Here is an 8,109-nt window from a genome sequence, read left to right as displayed (position 1 = left end):
TTGACTGATTCTTTGTCCTATGTGGTGCTTAGGTGGCATTAGAATAAAAATAAAAATAAAAAAATATGTGGGACCCATATGTCATTCAAAGAAAAGTGTTGTGGGACCCACTAACATATGGGATCCACATGTCATCCTCCCTCTCCTTCCCTTCTTCCTCCCCTCTCTCTCCCTTATCTCTCTATTTCCCCTCGGCCTTTCTCTTAGCCAGAGCGGCGGTGTTCGGGAGCGGCGGCGGCGGTCGGGAGCAGCGGCGGCGGCGGCGGCAGCGGTCGGAATACGCCCAGAACCTATTCCCCACGACGATGACCACGCATATGCATCGCTGGGCTCTATAAAGTACCTTAGCTAGCTCACCAACTTGAACCTGGTGTTAGCTTTGGTTAGTTCGTTTCGTTCGTGCAGGAGGAGAGAACATCTTCAGGGCCTTCTCGTCTCGTCTCGTCTCGTGAAATCCTCATGGCAGTCCAGTGCAGCCCCGTGTTCCTCTTCCCCGCCTCCATGCTGGCTCTCCCCGCCGGAGCGCTCTTTGTCTTTTTCTTTTGCGCGATCGATGTCATCGATGATGTGTGGGGTGTGCGTTCTTGGATTGTTCGGCGCCTAGCCAAGAATTTTTCTGCCGTGGCCAGGGTGAAGGTGGGCGGCTCAGGGTCGGGGCTGAAGCCGGTGCGGCGGTAGGCGAAGCGGAAAAACTAGAGGGCGAGGTCGGTGCGGCCGGCGGCGGCAGCCCCGGAGATGACACCGTGGACAAGCGACGCGGCGAGCGTCGGGGAGAGCAGGCAGATGGAGTTCTCGAGGCGGCAAGCCTCGTCCCCACCGTAATCGCCGCCGCTCCCGACCACCGCCCCGTCGATCCCCACCGCCGTCGTCCCAACCGCTTCCCATCGCCACCACCACCGGCACCGCCGCCGCCACCGCCGCTTCATGCCACCCCCGCCGCAGCGCTAGCCAGCCATCGGCGACTCCGACCGGTACCCCCCACGGGGGCGGCTCCCCTCTTGTACCCCTCCCTCCCTCCCGACGACCGCGGGCTATAGCCGCATTCTCCACCGCGCGTTCCCGACCGCCACTGCCGCCACCGCTCCCCACCGCCGCCGCCGCCGCTCCCCACCGCCGCCGCCACTGCTCCCCTCCGCCTCGTCCCCATCGGCCACCACCACCGCCGCCGCTCCTGAAGTGAGAGAGAGATAAGGGAGGGAGAGAGAGGGAGGATGACATGTGGGCCCCACATGTTAGTGGGTCCCACAACACCTTTTTTTTCGTGAATGACATATGGGTCCCATATTTTTTTTATTTTTTTTATTCTAATGCCACATAAGTGTCACATAGGACAAAGAATCGGTCAAGACTGCCACGTGGGCACCACGTCAGCCAAAACCACCTCCAAAACCAGTGAGGGACATTGTTTGCACCGGTTTTGATAGTTGGAGGAGTTGATATACCCAGTTTTGTGGTTGGAGGTTATGAATCATTCTTGGACGATAGTTGAGAGAATCAAAGTATACTTTTTCCGCTCCTATACCAAGCAGGAGGGATGGCAATGGGCCAGGTCAGGCTTAGTCCAAGCAAGCTGAACTCGAGGCCTCGAGCTTACTCTGTAGCTCGCGACTCGTGAGTGAAAGTGTGAAACGTGCTTAACCTGAGCTTGGCTCACGAGCAACTCATTGCCTCATTTGACAGTCAACTCATCAGTTTGGAATGAAGGTGAACCATAGGAGTATGTTTCATGTTTATGGTCCGTATAATGCATTAACCATTAAGTGTGTAAGATAAGTAATTATTTTGTCTTCTAGCTATGTGGTCTAGTCAAAGTTAAATAGCCCCTACAATACTTTTATATTGGGTAGCATCATTTTGTCCCAATGCTGCCTTCATAGCAGTTAATTTTTCACTAGGAGACAGTGGTGTATTGACTTGTTTACAATCACTCATACAAGTTCCTTTTAACAAATCAGATACATATTTCTCTTGAGTTAACAATATTCCATTAGAAATCTTTGTTACCTCTATACCATGAATATAGTGCAGATCTCCAAGATCCTTAAGCGCAAACTCTTTCTGGAGATACTGCAATAAGGCTGGTACTGCATCATTTCTTGAATTTAAAACAATTATATCATCAACATAAATGAGCAGAAACATGGTTAAGTCTGCTTTGTTATAAAAGAATAACGATGTATCTGCCTTAGATCCTCTAAAACCAAGATCATATAACTTACTTCTTAGTCTGGAGTACCAGGCCCTAGATGCTTGCTTCAAATCATATAAAGTTTTATACAGTTTGCAAACATAATTGGGATTAGAGGAATTTTCATAACCTGGTGGCTGCTTCATATAGACTTATTCGTCAAGAACTCCACGAAGAAAGACATTCTGTACATCAAGTTGTCTCAGGCTCCATCCCCTTTAGACTACAACAGATAAGATAATTTTGATAGTAGCTGCCTTAACAATAGGACTGAAGGTGTCCTCATAGTCTATGCCATAGCGTTGCTTAAATCCCTTTGGAACTAGACGTGCTTTGTATCTATCTAGGCTACCATCTTGTCTCCTCTTAATTGTATAAACCCATTTACAGTCAATAATATTCCTACCCTTCTGAGGAGGAGAGGAGGAATTAAATACCAAGTTTTATTTTTGAATAATGCCAATATGCCATATATATACGTGCTTTATATCTATCTAGGCTACCATCTTGTATCCTCTTAATTGTATAAACCCATTTACAGTCAATAATATTCCTACCCTTCTGAGGAGGAACTAAATACCAAGTTTTATTTTTGAATAATGCCAATATGCCATATATTCTGCATCAATTTTGTGGATTACCAGTTGAGGTTGAAAGGCCCCATTTTATTGTACCGTCACTGTAGACCTTCTCCTTTCTGATTCCACGCTCTGCAAACGTGTGCGAGGATGAGGAGGACAGCATCATCATCATTAGTCTGAGCGGTGGTGCTCATCAGCTCGTGTGACCAAAGGTTGCTCCCCTGGCCGCAGAAGATCCCGACGTGGAGTCTGCAGCAGCGAAGTGCGACGGCGACATGGATGCGCCAACGCTAGACTGCAGTCCCTAGGACACTGAAGAACGTGCGGACGAAGACGTGGCAGCAAGCGACTGCTTGGGTGGTGAAGTCAGAGCTGACGGCGCGGAAGAAGCTGGCAAATGCAGCGACGCCGATCCCGAGGACGGCATCACGATAGACGAGGCAGATTCGATCGCTGTTCCCGCTTGTTGCTGTGAACCACTGTTCTCATTATCATATGTGGCTGAATCATCATGTATTTCCTGCAAAACTTCAGGATTTTCATCAGAATTTTCAGGAGAATTAATCACATGACAACACTGTTGTTGACCCAGGGATACTAGTGATGATGCATCGGGAAGAAGATTAATTTTGGCGCGGAGACGTGCGCTAGCATTTGGATGTAATTTGGCAAAAGGAAATTTGTTTTCATCAAATACTACATCGCGGGAGATAAAAACTCGCTCAGTAGAGGGATCGAGGCACTTGAACCCTTTGCAAAAGATGCTATAACCAAGGAACGCGCATTCTTTGGAACGAAATTAGAGTTTGTGTTTATTATAAGGACATAAATTTTGGCCAACAAGAGCAACCAAAGACACGGAGGGCTGTATAGTTAGGTTGCTTGGTAAAAAGTTTTTTCAATGGAGATATGTCATCAAGAACTTTACTAGGGGTGCGATTAATCAAATAGATTGTAGAAAGAAAAGCTTCATCCCAAAATTCTAGTGGCATAGAAGAATGAGCTAATAAAGAAAGACACACTTCAACTATGTGACGGTGCTTTCTTTCATCAGACCCATTCTGTTGGTGAGTATGTGGACAGGAAATATGATGTCCCCACCCCAGTCAGTTTGCATGGCTATAATTTTCCTGTCAAAAAGTCTTTCAACTAGTTGAAAATCATGAAACTTCTAAAAGACATCAGACTTACACTTAAGCAAATATATCCATGTAAATTTGCTATAATCGTCAATGAAACTCACATAATATTTAAAAACCACCAACAGATTGCTGAGCAGCACCCCAAACATCAGAAAAAATAAGTTCCAAAGGATATTTAGACTCACTAGAAGACCTAGGAAATGTAATTGATGAATTTTTGCTCTTTGACATGCATCACATACAAAAATTTTATTCGACACATCTAGACATGACCTTCTCTACGATAGTGTAGGAAGAATGACCCAGATGACTATGCCACCTCTCGAAGGATGGTGTGAAAACTCTCCATAGACTTGTTTTATTAATTTGGTGTTGGCTTGGCGATGCAAGATGAAGAGCATATAATTCACTTCGTGGCCAGATCCTTAATACAGAAAAATTTACGATATAATTATGAAGGCAACATTATCTCAAGTAAGATGATAAGCTGAAAGAAGATTTTTGTTTGCCTTGGAGCATAGAGAACATTATTTAGATAGAGATTGCGACTAGGGGTCTTAACAACAGAATTGCCAATGTGACTAATTTCCATACTTGCGCCGCTTGCCATGTGAATTTGGTCATTGCCATGGTACTTCTCCAACTCGCCAGTGACATGATCCATTGCACCGGTGTCAAGGTACCAATTGGTATCTACACCGTATGAAATAGCAGAACTTGCATACCTTTCATCTAGAACAAAGTTTTCATCATAACGGAATCAACAATCTTTTACCGTATGTCCTCTCTTGTAGCAGAGTTGGCACTTGGGCCTATTGTCAACACCTCTAGGATTGCCGTGGGCACCGCTAGGGTTCCCACGACCTCTTCCGCCGCGGTTGCCGTTGCCGATGTTGTTGCTGCCGCCGCGGGTACGGTTGTTGTTGCTGCCACCACTTGTGTGTGCGCGACTGTCCTCGGTTGGTTGAGGCTTGTCCTTCTTCTCCACGGCGTAGCAGTAGCCTGTGCTCAAAGCTTAGAAGCTGAGCAAAGGCCTCACCGACAGTGACTTGATATGGACGCCCGACGATACATTGGATCACAGGTTCGTAATCCTCCTTGAGACCGGCAATGATGTAGCTGATGAGTTCATCGTCGACGACAAACTTGCCGGAGACCACGAGCTCGTCCGCCAGCGCCCGCATCTTGCCAACATAGTTCGCCACCGTCATGTCTCCTTTCTTCAGGGTATTGAGGGAGAGGCGTGTGTTGATTTACGCGTCCTTGTCATTGAGGAGAACATCCCCTCAATCATGTTCCATGCCATTGCCGCCATGGTGCACACAGCCACTTGGACGAGCATGTCTCTTGTCATGGAGGATAGGAGGTAGGAGAGGACTTGCTGATCAACAGCAATAATCCATTCCTCATAATCGAGGTTGCTAACGACGACCTCCGCATCGCCTTCCTTCCTCATGATGGTGGCGGCTGGAACCCTTGTCGCTCCGGTGAGGTGCCCTTCTAGCTTGGCACCCCTCACAGCCGCTAGAACCTGCGCCTTCCATTTGGCGTGATTCGATTTTCCTAACTTCTCCGAGAAAAATTGGCTGACCAGAGGATTCCCGGTATGGGTCTTCGAGGAACTTGCCATGGTGTGGCTGGGAGAGTGGATTAGATTAGGTCTCGCTCTGATACCATGTAGAAAAACGAAGTGGGAACCGTTGAACCCTTCTTAGGGCCGCATCTCTGTTGATATAGGTGAGTATAGCCCTCGCAGTGGCGCATACATCGCAATGCTTTGTTCCCAAAAATCACTCGATCAATTGTGAACCAACCGGTGTACAAGAGATAAGGATAACATAAGATAACACACACGCTAACAACCCTATCTCTTATCTTGAGAAACCATATTATATCTAACAGGACGGCCGACCGTCTGTGCAAGCGCAAGCTCCCCCCATCCCAATAGTTATGTCTTTTGCGATCAAGCAAAGGAAACGATCGACCACATTTTATTGGACTGCCTTGAGTCCCGCCAGCTTTGGTGGCTGGTCTTGCACGCCGTTGGGCAGCCACCACTTTTTCCGTTACCCGGTGGTGTGCAAGCAGCAAGAAGGAAAGTGAGCCCAAGCAATATTGTTGGGGGTTCGATTATCTTTTCACCCTAATTAATAGTAGCCTGGTACATGCGGAAGTGGAACGAGCGCCACAACTGCGGGGTGAGTCTAGTACGCGGATGTTCGCGCACCACGAACGCGTTTCCTCCACATGCATTCGCAAGCAGCCGTGCATCTCGCGAATATATTTCCACTGCCTCGTATCTGCATTGAGCCCACGTGCTAGGGGGGGGGGGGGCGCTAGTAGGCGCGTGCGCGCCCCCGACGCGCGTTTCAGCTTAACTAATCAATTAATTAGTTTTAGATAATTATAGTTTAAGATAAGGAAAAAGTACGAATTACCCCCTGAACTATCGCCGTCGGCCGAATTTCCCCCCTAAACCCAAAAACCAGACATCACTCACCCTCAACTTTTAATACCGGACGAATTACCCCCCTCAACCCAATCCGGAGCAGTTTTGTCCTACGTGGCGTACACGTGGCAACCTAGTCAGCATTTCTTTTTTTTTAAAACATGGTGGGGCCTATTTGTCATTGTCTCTCACCTCCTTTTCCTCTTCCCCTCTCTCTCGTGTCGCCACTCGCCAGGCGAGCGGTGGGCGGTGGCTCGTCGTCAGGAGCGGTCGCGCGGCCGGTCGGCGCGCACGGCGGTGGGCGAGCGCGGGCGGCGGGCGCGCGAGGTGGCGGTGGACGGCCGGCGTGCGAGGAGGGGCGGTGGGCGGTCGGCAGCGAGCGGCGGCGGCGGCAGCGGGCGTGCGAGGGCGGCGATGAGCGGTGGCGGCGGCGAGCGCGACTAGGTGGCGAGCCGCTAGCGGCGACACCATCTCCTCGCCGCAGCCGCTCCTCCCCTTCCCTCTTCACTCTCTCTCTCACGGGGCGTGCAGGGGCGGGAGGTGGGCTGCAGCACGAGCGGCGGCGGCGGGCGCGGCTGGGTGGCGAGTCGCTGGCGGCGACGCCAACTCCTCGCCGTAGCCGCTCCTCCCATTTCCTTCCCTTTCTCCAGGTCCATCGGCGGCGGCGGCGGCAGAGCCGTCGAGGGGCAAGGCAAACAGGGAAAGCGGCGACGGCGGTGGTGGCGGCGGCATAAGTAACGGTGGCGGTCCCTCCCCGCCGCCGCCTAGAGCACCACCCGCCGCCGACCAGGGCCACCCAGCCGCGCCCGTTTCCGCTCGCTGCCAACCAGTGTTGTGCCCGCCGTCGGCCGGAGACGCGCTCGTCGCCGCTCGCCCAGCCGTGCCTGTAGCCGTCTGGAAGCACCCATCCGCGCCCGTCGCCGCTCGTCGCTCGCCGCCGACCAGTTGGCCCTCCCTGCCGCGCCCACCGCCGACTGGAACCGCGCCCGCCGCCGCTTGCCCCACCGTGCCCGTTGTTGACCGGAGCCAACCAGCCGCACTCGTTGCTCGACCTCGCGCGCCCGCCGCCCACCGCCCGCGCTCGCGCGCCGCCGTCCGTGGCCGTCCACCTCCCAGTCTCGTGCGCCGTCCGCCCTCGCGCGCCCACCACCCACCGCCCGCCCTCGCGCACCCGCCGCCCGCGCTCGCCCGCCGCCGTGCGCGCTGACCGGCCGCGCGGCCGCTCCTGACGATGAGCCACCGCCCACCGCTCGCCTGACGACACGAGAGAGAGAGGGAGGGTAGGAGGGGAAGAGGAAAAGGAGGTGAGAGACAATGACAAGTAGGCCCCACCGTGTTTATAAAAAGAAATGCTGCTGGGTTGCCACGTGTGCGCCACGTAGGACAAAACTGCTCCGAATTAGGTCGAGGGGGGGGGGTAATTCGTCCGGTATTAAAAGTTTAGGGGTGAGTGATGTCTGGTTTTTGGGTTCAGGGGGAAAATTCGGCCGACGACGATAGTTCAGGGGGGTAGTTCGTACTTTTTCCTTAAGATAATGATAGTAGTAGTTAGGATTTTCTTTTTTTCATGAGATTTTTTTAACTAACAAATTGAAAAGAAATCTATATACGAAGTCAAATTTTAAAAATTTCAAAATTTCAAATCCAGATTTGAAAATTTTAACTCGAAATTTGAATTTTTAAATCAAATTTTATAAACTTTTAACTTTTCATCTCAAATTTGAAAAACTTTCAACTCAGATTTGAAAA

General features: G+C 50.9%; 1 non-coding gene across 1 annotated transcript; it reads right to left on the bottom strand.

Annotated features, from left to right (window-relative positions):
- Nucleotides 1–4,917: 4,917 nt before the first annotated feature.
- On the bottom strand, nt 4,918–5,056 carry LOC127764837 (small nucleolar RNA Z247). The gene has a single exon (XR_008015980.1). It is a non-coding gene; the product is annotated as a small nucleolar RNA Z247 (small nucleolar RNA).
- Between the last annotated feature and the right edge of the window lie 3,053 nt (nt 5,057–8,109).

The sequence above is a fragment of the Oryza glaberrima genome, chromosome 2, assembly GCF_000147395.1.
Source record: "Oryza glaberrima chromosome 2, OglaRS2, whole genome shotgun sequence".
NCBI classification, from domain to species: domain Eukaryota; kingdom Viridiplantae; phylum Streptophyta; class Magnoliopsida; order Poales; family Poaceae; genus Oryza; species Oryza glaberrima.
Note: the sequence above shows the minus strand (reverse complement) of the source record. Positions and strands in the feature narration are given on the sequence as shown.